The following is an 18,488-nucleotide window of genomic DNA, read 5'->3' on the forward strand; positions in this document are numbered from 1 at the left end:
GCTCTTTTGGTTGAGTTCTTAGGGTCTTCTAGATATAGGATCATGTCATCTGTAAACAAGGATAATTTTAGTTCCTTTTTTCCTATTTGAATTCCTCTGATATAGTTATTTTATTGCTGTGGCAAGAGTCTTGAGGACTATATTGAAAAGGAGTGGTGATAGTGGGCATCCTTGTCTTGTTCCTGATTTTAGAGGGAATTTTTGCTGCTTTTCCCCATTCAATATAATGTTGGCTTTGTGTTTATTGTATATTGCCTTAATGATGTTGAGATATGTTCTTTATATTCCAACTTTCTGCAGTGTTTTTGACATGAGTAGGTGTTGAATTTTGTCAGTGCTTTTTCAGTATCTATGAATATGATCATGTAGTTTTTGTTCTCAGTTCTATTTATCTGGAGGATGACATGTATTGATTTGCATATACTGAACCAGCCTCGCTTTCCTGGGATGAAGCCAACTTGGTCGTGGTATACAATTCTTTTGATATGGTTTTGAATGCGCATAGCTAGTATTTTGTTTAGAATATTTGCATCTATGTTCATCAAAGATATTGATTTGTAATTTTCTTTTCTTGAGGTATCTTCATTTGGTTTTGGTATTACTGTGATACTGGCTTCATAGAAAACACTTGAATAAATTCCATCTTTTTTGCATTTCCAGAATAAGTTGTGGAGTATTGGGATTAGTTCTTCTATGAAAATTTTATAGAATTCAGCTGAAACCCATCTGGGCCTGGGCTTTTCTTTGATGGCAGAATTTTTTATTGCTGTTTCTATTTCTTTGCATGCTATTGGCTGGTTTAGGCTTGCTATGTTCTTTTGGTTCAATTTAGGTAGGTTATATGTGCTTAGAAATATATGAATTTTTTCTATGTTTTCAAGTTTATTGGAGTATGAATTTTCATAGTAGTATCTGATAATAGTTTGAATTTCCCCACTAGACATAGATATAGATGAAGACATGGTGATGTGTCCTTTTTCATTTCTTATTTTAAATATTTGAGTTGATTTTCTCTTTTTGTTAGATTGGCCAGGGGTTTGTCAATCTTATTAATTTTTTTTTTTTTTTTGGTGGTACTGGGGTTCCTGGAAGCCCTTCTACCTCCGGGCTACACTCCCAGACCTATTTTTACATTTTTATTTGGAAACAGGGTCTCCTAAGCCAGCGCGCGTGGCTGGCTTCGAACCTGCACGATCCTCCTGTCTCTGCCTCCCAAGCGCGGGGATTACAAGCGTGCGCCACCACGCCCAGCTAATCTTATTAATTTTTTAAAAGAAACATCATTTTTGTTTTGTTGATTCTTTGTATTTTTTTATTCTCTATTTTATTTATTTCTGCTCTGATTTTAATTATTTCCTGCCTTCTGCTGGATTTGGGATTAGACTGTTGCAACTTTTCTAGGTTCTTGAGATGTGTCATTAGGTTGTTTATTTGACAACTCTGTTCTTCTTATGTGGTCACTTAATGTTATACATTTTTATATTAATACTGCCTTCAAAGTGTCCCACAGATTTTGGTGTTTTGTGTCTCTATTTTTGTTTAATTCCAGAAAATTTTATTCTTCTCTTACATCTGATCTTATCTACTCCTCATTCAAAGTGTATCATTCTGTCTGCATGTATTTATAGTTTCTTTGGATTTCCTGTTGAATTCTACTTTAATTCCATTGTGATCTGAAAAGATGCAGGGAATTACATTACATCTTTTGAATTTGCTGATGCTTGCTTTGTTGTCCATGATGTGATCTATTTTGGAGAAGGTTCCATGGGCAGCTGAGAAGACTGTATACACTGCTATTCTTGGTTGAAATATTCTGAATATGTTTATGATGTATTTTGTTTATAGTTTTCTTTAGTTCTGAAGAATCTTTACTCATCTTTTGCCTTGAAGATTGATATAGTGGTGTGAGTGTTGTGTTAAAATTCCACAATATTGTTTTTGTGTCTATTTTAGACCTGGTGTTCTGAAGATTTTGTTTTTACAAATGTGAGTGCATCCCTATTTGGGGCATAAACATTTAATCTCATTATATCTTTTGGCTTGATTGTTCCCATTAATAATATAAAGTGCCCTGCTTTGTCTTTTTTATCTGTTTTAGCTTAAATTCTGTTTTGTTAGATATCAATGTTGCTACTTCTGCTTGCTTTGGGTCTCTGTTGGCATGATATGTCTTTTTGCATACTTTTACTTTCAGCCTATGAATATCTTTGCCTGTAAGGTAAATATCTTGCAAACACCATATGTGTGGGTTATGTTTTTTAAACCACATTGCCAGTGTATGTTTTTTAATTGGTGAGTTAAATCCTTTGACATTCAGTGTTATTATTAAGATATGATTTTTTTGAGCCAGGCATGATGGCTCATGCTTGTGATCCCTGCACTTGGGAGGCAGAGACAGGAGGATTGTGCAGGTGCAAAGCCAGCCTTGTTGTCTTAAGAGACCCTGTTTCCAAATAAAAACATAAAAATAGGTATGGGACTGTTGCCTGGAGGTAGAAGGGTTTCCAGAAACCCCAGTACCACAAAAAAAGATATAATTTTTGTTTTCTGTTATTTTGTGTTCTATATTTTGATTGATATAGTGTTATTTCTTCTTTGCTTACTTGGCTCACTGATCAAATTTATCTCTTCTCTGGTTCTTAAATTTGTTTCTTTTTTTCTCTGTGATTTAATTCTTTAAGTATTTTATCTAGTGCTGGCTTAGTATTTATGGATTTTTTTTTTTTTTTGGTGGTTCTGGGGTTCCTCGAAGCCCTTTTACCTCTGGGCTACACTCCCAGACCTATTTTATATTTTTGAGACAGGGTCTCTTACGCCAGCGTGGCTGGCTTCGAACCTGCGCGATCCTCCTGTCTCCGCCTCCCAAGCGTGGGGATTACAAGCGTGCGCCACCACGCCCGGCGTATTTATGGATTTTTTAATATTCTGCTTATCTTGAAACATTTTTATTTCTCCATCAATTTTAGATAATCTTGCTGGATATAGTAGTTTTGGTTGGAACTTGTTTTCTTCTAGGATCTGGATTATATCATACCAGTCTCTCCTGGCATTCATGACTTGGGTTGTAAAGTCTGGAGTGGTTTTTATTGTTTTTCCCCTGAATGACACCCATTCTTTTTTCTCACAGCTTTTAAGGTTCTTTCCGTAGCCTCTGTGTTCAGTTTGATTATTTCATGGCATGGTGAAGTCCATCTTTGATATTGTCTTAATGGTGTTCTGTGCATCTGTATGTGGATGTGTAAGTCTCTTTTCATGTTTGGAAAATTCTCTGAAATTATTTATCTTAAGAGATTTCAAATACCTTTGGTCTGTGCCTCTATTCCTTCTTCAATGCCTTTTATCCATAATTTAGGACACTTCATATTGTTCCATAATTGTTAGTTTTTTAGGTTCTATTATTGTAATGTCTTCTGTATACTGTTGACTCTGCTCTTGGTTTTGAATGAACTGTCTTCTAACACTTATTTTCTGTTTTCCATTTCATCTAATCTTCCAAAATTTCTTTCTGTTGGTGACTTCATTTCATCTATTGACTCTTTCATTTTATTACAGGTCTCTTTCTGATTCTTTCTTAACATCACTTCTTTTCTTTTATTTCCTGTACACTTATGCCAGGCCTTTCATCATGTTTAAGATGAGGATTCAGAATTCTCCTTCTTGCATTTTTTGTAGGTCAGTATTTGTGATTTCCCTTATTTCCTCACTGTTCTTCATTTCCATATTTTCAGAATTCTCAGGTTTGTGTTTCTGTTGTCTGGGTATCTTCTTTTTCTTTGTTTGTGAATTGTTGTTGATAGGTGCTGTTCCAGATTGCTTTTGGCAGATATGGTTCCACCTGACAAACACACTTTGATATTAACATTACACTGTGCCTACGACCACCCCACTCTTGTTCTACCTGTAGATTATCAATACTGAGTTGCTGGGGTCCTTTCTGCTTGTTATTATGGTGATATTGATTGGTTTCAGGTGTTAAGGTCAAATATTCTATCTTCAACAACCTTTATAAAGAGTCAGCTCATCAGTGTGGGCAGAATTGTTTGTGAGCTTTGCATTTTTTAAACCTTGATGTGCAGTCTGTTGAGAGTTTTCTTCTATTCAATGAGGTTAGTTTATCTTTATGATCTAGATGTTGTTTCCTTGTGGATTACCATTCTGATATAATCTCAGCCACAGGAATTTAGAGGTGACAGCAGGTTCATGCATGGGAAAGTAATGTTGGTCTCAATGGTGAGGGTTAGGTGAGGGGGGAGGAGCTGGGGTGATGTATACAGGAATAGGTAAAGTAGAGGATATGATCAAGTTGAGTAAGAGTTTAAGCATAAGAGGTAGTATCTGGTTGAGATGAGAGATAATCAATGACAAACCAAAACCAACCAACCAAAAAAAAAAAAAAAAAAAAAAACCCAAGCCAGATATGGTGGCACATGCTTGTAATCCCAGCATTTGGAAGGCGGAGACAGGAGGATCATGGTTTTCAGACATCCTCAGCTACTTAGGCCATTTGCAACTCAGTAAGACTCTATTGCATAATAAGAAACAAAAATAAAGCTGGGGGTGTATATCAGTAGCTCAGAGGTAGAAAGCCCCTGGGTTCCATTCCCAGTATGGCAAAAAAAAATCTGTAAATTTACATTTAATGGGTCCACTTAACCTCTGAAAAGATACTTTCATTTGTTTAATGTATGTTTACTGTAGTAGGTTCTGGAGTATATTCCAATATCTATTGTTTTCTCAGTAACCTATTGTCAGTTTTCAGATCCACTCTTTGGGTGTCTGTACCCCTCTCTTGCCTCTCACCACTTTGTGCTCAGATCTCAAGGTGGTGGTGTCACTATAAATGGGTCTGTGTGTAAGTACAGAGTCCTGAATTTTCCAATCCTGGGCTCTGCACTTTCTGGCCCCGGGCCTGTACCTCCTACCTACACTGGTAAAAGGTATCCAGTGTAATCTCATAGGGTTGCCCCTGTGATCTTGTGTGGGTACTGCACCCTGGGCACTATGGGACTCTCCTGTATCTCTGTAACTTATAATCTGACCACCTTAGGGTAGGCTGCCAGATCTCATCCCACCAGGAGCCCTTGGCTTCTCTAGGTGGTCATCTCCTGAGAAACACAGTTACCTTACTATCCTATAGGCCCGGGTCTCTGGAAGGCACAGTGTGCTGGTGCGGGTATAGTGTTCTGATGAGTGCATGGGCTTTTGGATCTTATTTTACTTTTTTCTGCTGTCCCTGAAGCATGGTGCTACTTGCTTAAGATGTTGAAGTTCTTCTGCCACTTACTTCACCTCAAGTCCTTGGTTTTCTTGCTGAGATTTCTTTGGGTTGTGTAGTCAGTAGATGCAGCTTGTGGAGGTGGCCTGAGATGGCGCTGGCCTCCATACCAGGTTAGTTGCACACTTGGGCTCTTTGCTATCTAGCTCCTGTTCTGACTATTGGATTTTATTTCACTGTGATTTCTTTTTTGTGTTTTCATTCATATATATCTTTGCTACTTTGTTTTTCTTGTCAAGGGGCCTGCTTCTTGGTAGTTGTTTATTGTTTGTTATAGCTACTGAGATGTGCTACATCCCACAGTTGCCATTTTTTTCTTCTTACACTCTCTTTATACATTACAAAGTGGTTAATAATTTTTACACTTTTATTGGTGCATTGTACCTATACATCTTAGTGAAGTTTAAAGGGATACACATGTGCATGCACTTGGTGCACATGGGGTGTTTCCCTCTGGATCCTACCCTGCTCACCCCTTCTCTTCATAAATGATGGTGAGATTGGTAGTGAGGATACAAAAGGAATGCCCTCACCAGACATGGAACTTTCCAGTCCCTTAATCTTGGACTGTAAAAATGAAGTTGGGAAAGTGATATGTGTTTGGAGCTCCCTGAATGAGCAAGAAATGTAAAAATTTTTGTGTTTTGAGTGCATAGTTACCAAAAGGTAAAACAGTAGAAAAGGATTTTAGTAATAAGTGACTCTTTCTGTAAATAATAGTTAAGCTCTTTTCACAGGATTTATGAAAAAAGTAGAGATAGTAGCAGGGATGGAGGTTAGAAAGACTTTGACTTATCAAGACTGACCTGGCTGTGGCTGTCTTTAAGTGTTCAATCTGTTAACAGCAGAGACAAAACTGAGCTCTAATATGGCACCATTCCCTGAAGTGATGGGTCAGCTACTTGGTAGAAGGTTGATTATATTGGAACATTTTTATCCTCATACCTCACATCACAGTCAAAACAGTACAGCAAAAGGTTCATGCTCATAAATTCATGGGTTTTACCATCTTCCCCACAGTGCTAAAATAGCTGGTTTGATGGAATAGTGGAATGGCTTTCTGAAGAAACAGTTGTGGCATGAGTTAGGTGACAATGCCTTGCTGGGATAGAACAAGGTTATTTATAAGGCAGTATATTATTTGAATTCATGTCCAAAACTTGGTACTGTTTCTCTCAAAGCCAGAATTCATAAACCCAGGAGTCAAGAATGAAAATAGTGATGAAACCACTTACTCTTTTCCCCAGTGATGAGCTACCATTTTGCTTCCTTTCCTATCTATGCCTTATGTCCTACTGGCCTAGATGGCTTAGTTTCAGAGGGAGACATAACAATAATTCCATTAAAATTGAATTAATATATTCACCCAGTAACTTTGGGGTCCTCATGGCTCTGAGTCAAAGACAAAAGATAAAGTTACAGTATTGGCTAGAGTGACTGAAATGAACTACTAAGGGGAAACTAGAATACTAATCTATAGTGAAGATAAAAGAAAAGCATATATTTGAAATTTAGAAGATCCCCAATTCTTAGTATTAGTTTTCTCTGTGATTAAGATCAAAATAAAAGCACAATAACTCAATCCAGGGAGGACTATAAATGATCCAGACTGTTCAAAAATGAAAGACTAGGGTCAGTACGAGTACTTGCTTAAGGCACAGCGATTAAAAAATGCCTAATAGAAAAAGGTAGTTATAAATACCAGCTCTGATCATGTGACCAGTTATAGAAATGAGCATTGTAATTTCCATGTGTCTTACTTCCTTATTTTTATTAAGAATATATTTTGTGCATATGCATGTATTAAGCAACTGTCTTCTTTCTTATTCTTTTATTATGTAACCAAAGGTATTTTGATTTTATTTCAGCATTTAAATATTTTTAACTGAACATGATAGTATTTAAGTTATGGGATAGCAAGAAAAGCATACATTTAATAAATAATCTTACCACTTTTGGAAAAAACATTAGTGCATTTGATTATTCACTGTATATTTATGTTGGGTGGAACTATAACATTGTTAGTGTCTTTATTTACAGACTGAGTACAATTTAAGGAAATTCAAATTGACAAAGGGGGGACTTGTGAAGGTTAATTGAGGTATCAACTTTACTGGATTAAATGATATTCAGATAGCTGGTAAAGTGTAACTTACAATTATATCTATAAGAGTGTCTATGGAATTGGCATTTGAAATCAGTGAACTAAGTAAAGTCTTACTTAATGTAAGAAAGCACCATCCAAATCTCTCTCTCTCTCTCTCTCTCTCTCTCTCTCTCTCTCTCTAATGTAGAAAACTCTGATATTTGAACATCAGAACTCTAGACTCTAATTTTATACTCAAGGACTTACAATAGCAAACTCTTATATTTTCAAGAATGATCAACACCTACACTAAACCAGTTAAAGTAATATAATCTCAACTAATAGCGACAACTTTAGCCTTGGGCTCAGAGCTATATCACTAGTTCTCCTGGTTCTGAAGGCTTCAGACTATGACTTGATATTGGCTTACCTGATCCTCCATCTTATAGATGGCCTATTTTAGGGTTTCTCAGCCTCCATAATAACAAATAATAACAAATCAGTTTCTTCAGTAAATCTCTTGTCTCTACATTTATCATCTTTCTATCATCACTCTATCTCCCTAACATCTATCTATCATCTATCTACTTATCATCTATTATCTATCTGTCTATCATCTATCATCTATCAACTATCATCTACACATTCTTTATTTCTTCCTATTTGTTCTCTTTAGAAAGTCCTAATTCATGAGAGTTTCTCAAACCTCAAACATATGATTTTAAGAATCGGAGATTAATTTTAGAATGTTCACTAAAATCTTAAAGTGTTGTGTTTATTTTAAATAAAATTTTAGTAATCAATTCCACTTCTTTTTTCACCACTTACTTTCTTTTAAAATTATTTTCTAATTTGTATAAATAAACCTACTCATATTTCGGAATTCTCAGTCTTTATCACTGCAAGTTAAAAATTCTATTTGTATTAAATTGCTGCTTTGTTTTTTTTTTATTTCTCTACCCATTTTCATTTGTGTTGATCAATTAGAGTTCATTTTATTTTCTTTGACTCTAAGACGTTATTTTTCATTTGATGTATTCAAGTATCAGGCAACATAGATATGTAGTTATGGTAGGAATTTGACAACACACTATATCCTCATTGGCCTTTCATAAGACTCTAAAAGTAATGCATCTACCAGAATATTGTATATTTGTGTTCGTTTAGTTTTGCCCCTAAAGATAGTTTAGTTGACTCAGAATGGCTTGGTGTCTCTTTAACATATAACTTTATTCATTTTAGTAGCCATTCCCCTTCTAAATAATAGTTAAGTGGTCTTTATCTTGGCCAACTGACTGGTATAACAGACAGAGAACATAACAATATTCACTGCCAGGCTCTTTTCAAATCACAAGTGGCTTCAGATCCAAAGCTCACCCAATGTGCTTTTGTTGTGCATATCTGAATAACCACACAGCACATCTATTACCAATGACTTTATAATCATGGTTCCAAAAACACATATGTAGTTCTTACTGACTTTGCCTTGCTATTTGATTCTTATAATGTACTAGTCCTTTTCTGGATTAGACCTGAACTCAATTGCAAATCAGATTTAGCTTATATTGGGCACACCTGGTCTCCTTTGTTGTCATTCTAACTTCCCCACTGAGTAGTACAGCTCTCTCTCTCTCTATGTTCTCTTCTAGTTCCTCATTATCCATCATAATCTCTGTGAAGAATAGCCTTCCTACTATTCATTTTTAACAAAAGAACATTTAATTAAATGTATCACATGTACTGGGTGCTCTTGAATTTAAAGCAATGTTTTTAGTAATGTAATATATGCTTTGCTCTATGCCAAAAGAATTGTAAAGTAAGTGGAATCGGTGGTAGGAAATGTGGATCAAGGGTGGAAGTTGGGATGAATATTCTAATAAATACATCATTGCTTCAGTGCTGTTTTGACTTGATTTTAAAGAGTTGGTAATCTATTTACCTAGAAAGCCTGAGATAATTTTTCCCACTTCACAACTCTCTTTCTCTATTCACTGTGACAGTTCCAAAATTATAGTGAACATCCTCTGAGGAAAGAAAAAGAGCTATTGTTAAGAGCACCTATTCTAAAATTAGCTGACCTGAGTTCTGCTATGACATAACTACTTACCAGATGCATATTTTTGGCAAAGCTGAAGTTTCTCAAAGCTGAAGTTTCCTCATCCAAAATTTAAAAAATATATTTAGATAACTCATGGAGTTTTTTCAGGATTAAGGTAATTCAAGCAAATAGCATAATACTTTATCATAAATGCTTAATAATAATAATATGGTGACTTCTTAATTATTATTTTATGATAATAAGTTCTGAAGTATGAATTCTAAGTCTTTCACTACTGGGTAGACTCTGACTAGTTCTCATGATCAGAAAAAAATAAGAGATGAACTTTTGCTCTCTCCATTTTCTTCATTACACTATGATGCTGTTGGTTCCATTTTAATTGACAACATCTAAACTTGCTCTCAGATTTACTGGAAAATGAACTAATTTTGATAATGGTGTGATTCCAAAGGTATCCAGAAATTCATACAAAATTAATGTTGGAAATCAAATACAAAACTATTGTCTCTCAACCAGAAAATTAGATGTCCAGAAAGATCACAGTAATGAGTGCACAGATAAGTTTTAATTTATAAAAAAATTTTCAAGTCCTTCTTGAGGATGTCAGCCATATGGAAAATAAGGAAATTTGTTAAGTGCTAAGTTAATGTCTTGCATGTGACTGAATACAAATATCATGAATCTAGTCCACTATTATCTCTGGCCTGATATCCTTTTGATAAAGGATTTCAATTTGTTTACTGGGTCTTAAGAAAAAGATAACTACATTTTTTAATAGGACTTCCAGGAAAATTTGTCTTTAGGGAGCTACTCCTCATATTTATTTTCAAGTTTACCAAAAAGTTTTTGAGGGAAAAGAAAAAGAAAGTGAGTGCCAGTCTATATTATTTTGTCCTGATTGGTGAGATTTGGTAATTGCTATTTTTTTTTTTTTGGAGATTTACCACTTTTCCCCTCCACTTTCTATTTTGCAGTTTAGCTCTTTCATTGATTTCCTTAACATTTTGGTTGTTACTTTTTAATTCTGAAGTTTCTATTTGGTTCTTTTTAATATTCCTAATTTATTTGCTAGGATATTGTATATTTTCACCTTTAAGAATATATGATTGCCCACTGCAGCATTTTTATTTTTATCTTTTTATATTTTGCAGAACTGAGATGGAACCCAGGGGCATTCTACCTCTGAGTGACACCCTCAGCCCTAATTTTTTATTCTTTATGTTTCAAACAGGGTCTTACTGGGTTGCAAAGGGCCTCACTAAGTAACTGAGGCTGTTGGTGAACTGCAATCCTCTCCTCTCTGCCTCCCAAATCTTGGTATTATAAGTGTGTGCCACCATGCCTGGCCCACACTGTAGCATTTTTATGATGGACATTAAAAAGTTAAAATGTTTTTCAGATAACTTTAAAATTTTTAATCTTGACATTACTGCATATTATTGTTATTTATTTTTTTATTTTTGCATTGTCATCATATATCTTAATGGGGTACAAGATGGTAGAGGCATACATGCACACATCACTTATTTAGCCCTTCCCCAATATTGATATTTCTTATACAAGTTGTGGTCTTCTTGGATTTTGGTGTAACATATTTTTCATTGATTTGTGGGGACATTTTGATTATTTTGTGATGGTTCTTTTGTTGAAGCATGATGCTTGTAATACCTCACCAATGGGGAAAGGGAGCCATGACCTTCTTTCTGCTAGATGGGGGTGATAATTTAGTTTCCCTGCTGCTCTCTGTGAAGGAAGAGGTAACTCATAACTCTATATTCTTCTCTGGCAGGAAGACCTCATTATGTCCAGGCAAGGATACAAGTTCTGCCTCTTTATTCAGTCTTTTCTGTGCTTGTTTTACAATTGATAAAGGTTGTAAGACTAGTCTATTTGTGCTGGTAAAGATGGGGTAGAGGATATAATTTTTCCCATGATGTTGATTAAATTAGGGGATTTATTATCAAAAGTCTCCCATCTGGCTTAGCTGTTTTTTTTTTTCTAGAGCTGTGGCTAGAATCAGCAGGCTTAAAAAAAAAAAACACCCTTTTTCTCCTGTCTTATGTTCTTCTGTAGTGTTTCTGATTTTCAAGCCTCTTAAACACTAGTTTCAAAATACAAATGGTCAAGCTGGGAATGGTGGTGTACTCTTGTAATCCTTGTGATTGGGAGTCTGAGACAGGAGGATCACACAGGTTCAAAGCCAGCCTCAGCTACTTAGTGAGGCTCTCAGAAACTTAGTGAGATCATGTTTCCAAAGTATTAAGAATAGGTCTGGGACTATAGCCTGGAGGTAGAAAAGACCCTGTGTTCCACCCCCAGTAGCACCAACCCCCCAAAAAACAAACAAACAAAATACAAATGGTCAAAAAGAAAATGTAGGTAACCCCATATCATTTCTTGAGCCCTATGTTTCCTCATCGGTCCTCTATCTTTTCTCTAATGTTCAGAGTCCTTTCACACTTGTTTTAATTAAATTGTTGGGTGTTTAGCTCTCCTTCACTAAAACATAAATAGAAAATATGTGTTAAATGTATCTTATTCAGAACTAAAGTCTTCAGTGTGTATTTTGTACAACCATTAAGTTACAGTGGTTTTTACATTATTAACTATTTCTAAAAACTAAAAAGGGGGTGATATTTTATGATGTAGAAAATTATATGAAATCCAAGTTTCAGCATCCATAATTATGTATTAGGACCAAATAATAAAAAAACAAAATAATTAAAACCTGGGGTGTTGGATGCAGTGTTCAGAAAAGTCTTATCTTAAAAATAGGAGAGCCGGGCGTGGTGGCGCACGCTTGTAATCCCCGCGCTTGGGAGGCTGAGACAGGAGGATCGCACAGGTTCGAAGCCAGCCTCAGCTACTTAGTGAGGCTCTCGGCAACTTAGTGAGACCCTGTTTCCAAATAAAATATAAAAATAGGTCTGGGAGTATAGCCTGGAGGTAGAAAACCTTTGGGTTCCACTCCCAGTACCACCAATAAATAAATAAATAAATAAATAAATAAATAAATAAATAAAATAGGAGAAAATATTTTACTCAAAAAAGTTCAAAATATTTCTGAGTAACAATGGAATCACATAAAAATGTAAGTAAATCTAGAGGAATATAAAAATCTTTAAACACACAGCAAGGTAAAGTCAAAATAACATATCAAATTATAAAAAGGGTAAAGACCTTAATGAAGTCTTATAGTGAGAAAAAATCAGCAAATCAAAACTGACCTCAAAATTATCAAGAATAAATAATAGTAGGTAAAATAAAAGCAAAAAAAAACTCTATGGGAGTTTTTCAATTATTATAAATTATTGTTTGGGCCAAGAAGTTAGAATACATACTGAGCACATTAGTAGATATATAGAAGAAAAAATTTTAAAGTATCAAATAAAATCAATAGAGATAAAAACAAAAATCTCTGATTCAACATATATTAATGCAGACTAGGTACTGCAGAAGAAAGTATAGTGATACTGGAGACAAACCTAGAAACTAGGTTTTTCATAATTGAAAAATTATGAAAATTTTATATGGAATAATTAAGGAAAGGAAGGACTAATACCAAATGTATTGCTAATGTAATACACAAAAGCTTCTGAGAAATCTAGATTAGTCTAAATTTAGTATATAAGACTGAGCATAATCTGATACCAAGGTCAAAAATATGAGCAGGAAAAAACATTTAGATGAATAACTTAATGAAGCCCTTGAAACCTAGACAGACCCTGTTTTAAAAAAATAAAAATGACTTAGGGGTTTAGCTCTTAGGTAGAACTCTTGGGTCAATTCCCAGTAAAACACACACACACACACACACACACACACACACACACACACACACACAGAGTTCTATACACATCCCTTGCCCATTTTTAAATTCAGTTCTTTATCTACTTGATGTTGTGTTGTTCTAATTTCTTATATATTCATCCCCTTGCAGATGTATGGCTTGCAAATATTTTTTCTCAATATACAGTTTGCTTCATTACATTATTAATTGTTTTCTTTGCTGTGCAGAAGCACTTAATTTGATCATACCATTCATGTAAAATCTCCTATATTAAGGGTAATTTAACTTTAATATTTTATACTTTTATTAATATGTTTAAATTTTTCATCAGAAGGAATTCATAGTGGTACAAGCATATATGCATCATACAGAACTTGGTGTATTTTTCTATGTTTGTTTAAAGGCTTGTACCTTGAAATATGAACACATTCAAATTATGGTTTCTGTAATTACTTACTAGTTGTGTGATGCTGAGGAAAAGTGTGTGTGTGTGTGTTACTATATATATATATTTTATTTTTTTTGGTGGCACTGTGGGTGCAACCCAGAGGCTTTCTACCTCTGGGATTTTCTTCTAGACCTATTTTATATTTTATTAGAAACAGGGTCTCACTAAGTTGCTGACAACCTCACTAAGTAGCTGAGGCTAGCTTTGAACCTGTGCGAGCCTCCTGTCTCAGCCTCCCAAGCGCAAAAACTAGGAAGAAATGGGTAATGGGAGGAGAGCTAGTTGAAGAAAGGGCACCATAGAAGAGCAATCAAGGTGACCAATCAGTGGCGATGGGATGGGGGAAGATGGAATCTCTTTAAAACCCATGATATACTTAAACAAATGTATCAAAGTTAATCACCAAATCAAGCTTGGGTTTGAGGGAGGGGGAGGGAATGGGACAGGGATGGGATAAGGCCTAATTGGATGATATATGTTTGTATACCCTCACAAGTCTTGTATTCCAATGTGATGTTTGACTACAATGCACCAATAAAAATATATTAAAAATAAAGAAAGAAAAAAAGAAATTAGACCAGAGACTGTGAAGTTATTAGAGAAAGGCATAGGCTCAACACTCCAATATATAGACATAGGAACTAACTTTCTCAACAAGACCTCCAAAGCACAGAAAATTAAAGCAAGAATTAACAAGTGGGATGGCATCAAACTAAAAAGTTTCTTCTCATCAAAGGAAACCATCAAGAACCTAAAGAAGAAGCCTACAGAATGGGAGAAGATATTTATCAGCCACCACTCAGATAAAGGGCTAATATCCAGAATATACAAAGAGCTCAAAAGATTCTACAGTAGCAAAACAAATAACCCAATCAAGAAATGGGCAACTGAACTGAAAAGACACGTCACAAAATAAGAGATACAAATGGCCAAGAGATACATGAAAAGATGTTCTACATCATTAGCCATCAAGAAGATACAAATCAAAATTACGCTGAGATTTTGTCTAACCTCAGTCAGAGTGGCAAGCATAAAGAAATCAAATAACAACAAATGCTGATGGGGATGTGTGGAAAGAGGAACTCTTACACTGTTGGTGGAAGTACAAACTATTTCAGTTGCTATGGAGATCTGTGTGGAGATTCCTTAGAAAACTGGAAATAGATCCACAATATGATCCCACTCTACCACTCCTGGGTATTTTTCCAAAGGGTTTGAAATCAAAGAACTACAGAAACATATGCATACCTATATTCATAGCAGCACAATTTGTAATAGCCAAAATATGGAACCAATCTAGGTCTCCATCAACAGATGGATTGCAAAATTATGGGAAATACACACAGTGGAATTCTACTCATCTATAAAGAAGAAAATCATGCCAATTGCAAAAACATGGAAACTCCTGGAGAACATCATGTTAAGTGAGATTAGTCAGGCCCAGAAGGAGAAGGGATATATGTTTTCTCTAATATGCCCAAACTAGGGAGTATTGGGGATACCAGAGGAACTCCAGATAATGGAGGGGAAATCTCAGTAAAACTAGAGTGGAAGGATAGGAAAGGAAGAAGGCTGAGGTTGTTTAATGGAGGAGCTATATTTGAATATGTGTAAAAGTATTAATATAGCATGGTTAACCTATACACTCATTGTTGGGAGCAGGTGAAGGGGAACTGGGGGGTGGTGAGAGGACACCAATCACAGTCTAAATGTATACCATTTTCGATATGTTCCACATGTAAATAAAATTAAAAAATAAAAACAATATTATGATGGAAAATCATATTTGTGGACTTGTTAGGCCCTTATTTCTATTTGCCACAATGTCAATGCCAAATATGAACACATTATTTATAATTTAAAGGTATGGTCACCATGAGCTCTATGGCTGCTGGTAAGGATTTGACATATGTTCTAACTTCCAGTTAAATGACATAATGTTATGTCATTAAAGTCACATGTTATTGGGCTATAATAAGGAGTTTTCTTATGCATTCTTCAAATATACAAATGAGACTGACTATTTGGTCCAAACCATGACACTCAATGACATAACATTATATCAGAAACAGTCTCAGTAAAGCAATGGTGTCATAGACTATAGAACATCCTCTCATACAAAGCATTTATTTTCCTTCAGTTGAGTGAAGATAGAGAGGGAGAGGGAGAGAGAGAGGAAGAAGGAGGGAGGGAGGGAGGGAAGAAGGGAGGGAGGGAGGGAGAGAGAAGAAAAGAGAAGAGAAGAGAGAAGAAATGAATGAAATATGGGTTGTTATTTTCCAAAATCAAAGAATATAAAGACCTACTATTTGACTATGGATAAACTTGTAGATATTATGGAGGTGAAGTTTTTTAAGTCCACTTGTATTTTCTAAAATTCTAAATTTTTTATAGTTTCAGAAATAAATTTGAAAAACATAATACATAGTTATATATACAAATAAGAATAGAATAGTAGAAGGATATTGGGGAATGGAAATGGGGGGGGAAACAGGCATGGGGAAGGAAACAGTTCAAATAATGTTGTGTTAAATAATAATAATGTTGTATTAAATAATATAATGAATATACCACTTCCAATCTCACTAATATGTATGGTAAAGGAGGAGGGGTTAGAGATGTAGGATGTAGAATAGAATACATCAAGTGATATGGGTATGAATGAATATATCACTTTTAATCTCACTATCATGTATACTTATAATGCACTAATAAAAATATGTAAAAAGAATAAGTAAAGTCATGTACTGTGGTTCATACCTGTAATCCCAGTACTTGGGAGGCTGAAACAGGAAGATTGAAAGTTTAAGGCCAGTGTGTAGTAACTTAGGAAGGCTCTGTTTATAAATAAATAAATAAATAAAGGACTGGAGTATAGCTCAGTAGTAGAATGTCCTTGAGTTCAGTCCCCAGTACCCCCCTGTCCCCTTCCCACACAAAGGCATAAGCAAGATAACTTCAAAATATCTCAATACTTTCTATTTACTGACTTTGCTGCATTTTAATGTCTTTAATTATAGTAAAATGTTATATAGTTTATCACCTCATAGGTTTAGTCAAATATACTTCATACAAATCTTTCAAAAGTGAATATTATTATGGGCTTATTAAGGAATAGACTGTACCTTAATTGAAATGTATTTTGCCCTAATGGGTTGTATTTTCAACCACATCATTAAAGGTTTATATATATTTATATATTTGTTTATATACAATATATAAATAATGCAAAATTTTATTAATTCAATGACATATTAATTTATGGTTTATTAAAAGGTATTTAAAATATATACAGTATGACCAAATAAAAATGTAATTTAATGCTACTTCAGAGGTCACAATGGTTTTTGACATAGAAACATATTTAACAGAAGAAATCAATGAAAGGGACTAAATAATTAGACCAATGCTACTAATAATTTCATCAATGATATCATTTCTTCATCAATTCTGATTGAAGAAACCTGAAATTTAAATGAACTTAGATGTACATAATAAATATCTGTGTTTCAGTACCCTTGACAGTAACGAGGTAAATTATTTACTGATAACCTTCAAGGGAAAAACACTGAATTAATAAAGGATTACATGTATGAAAAAAAACTCTAAGCTTCCACTATTAGAAGCCAACATGTAACTAAATAAAAATCCACATTTATAATAAGCTTTCTCCAGGTGAATCACATAACTACTATGTTTTGTTAAATGAGCAAAAGTGGAAATGAGCTAAATTAATATATGTAAAAGGTCATCGACTGGTAGTCTGGTAAAAGAGCATTTCCTAATGTACAGTGATTACAAATGGACAAGGTCCCAGAAGCATTATCACATGCAATGTCAGATATTATATTACCTGGACAAAATGATTTCTTGCCTAGGAAATTATGATGCTGTAATAATATTTTATGCTTAGTTATCATTACATACTAATTACAATTTTAGCAGTAGGGGACTTTAAGCATTAAAAATTACTAGGAATAGAGGGAAGCAAACATCTTTTCAGGTAGATAGCATTTATGACAGGAAACTCTGATAGGATATTGTAAACATCTTCTTTTGCCTACCTTTGTATTTTAGTAGCTCAATATAACCACATTTCTCCAAAGACTCATTCTGTTATTGAAAGGTAATGGTGGGAATCAACTTAAGAACATGTAAAATGCAAGATTTTTTAATCAATGCAAAGCTATTAATTTAACCAACCCTTCCTGTAATAATATTGAGACAGACTGTCTGCCTGTTTTTACATTATAGCTAGCTTTGCAATCTGTGTAGAATTTAATGAGGTGTGTAATTTTTGTGAACTTATTGATTCTGAGAGATTCAAAGATCTGAATGCTACTGAAGTTCAGTATTTTTAATTTTTTTACCTAGTATACAGACAATAATATTTTAGTACCAGCAGCCAGTCTTTTTGTATTGTCCTTATTGTACATGAACCAATTTTCTCTAAATGTACATTGGAAACATCTTTGAAATATTACAACTTCGCCTTCTCTTTCCTCAATTAAAACTCTTTCATACCTCTGTTTTGGAGCATTTTGTAATTAAATTAATATTTTCTTTTGTGATGCATCACTGAGAATGCCTAGATTTGTGTTTAGACTCATTATATCTTATTTTAGAGGTATAAGTACCATCTATTTTATCTCCTGACAGTACTTTCATGCTCCAGAATGTCAAGATAGCATCCAAGTCTGTTGCGATGTGACCAATTCATTACTTCTGATACTCTAAGAGGTCTAGTCAAATGGAATACTGCAATATTGTAAGAGAAGATATCTTGTGACATGAAAGAAAGTTACAGAGCACAGCATATTGTATTCAACC

Source organism: Muscardinus avellanarius (assembly GCF_963383645.1).
Source record: "Muscardinus avellanarius genome assembly, chromosome: 9".
NCBI classification, from domain to species: domain Eukaryota; kingdom Metazoa; phylum Chordata; class Mammalia; order Rodentia; family Gliridae; genus Muscardinus; species Muscardinus avellanarius.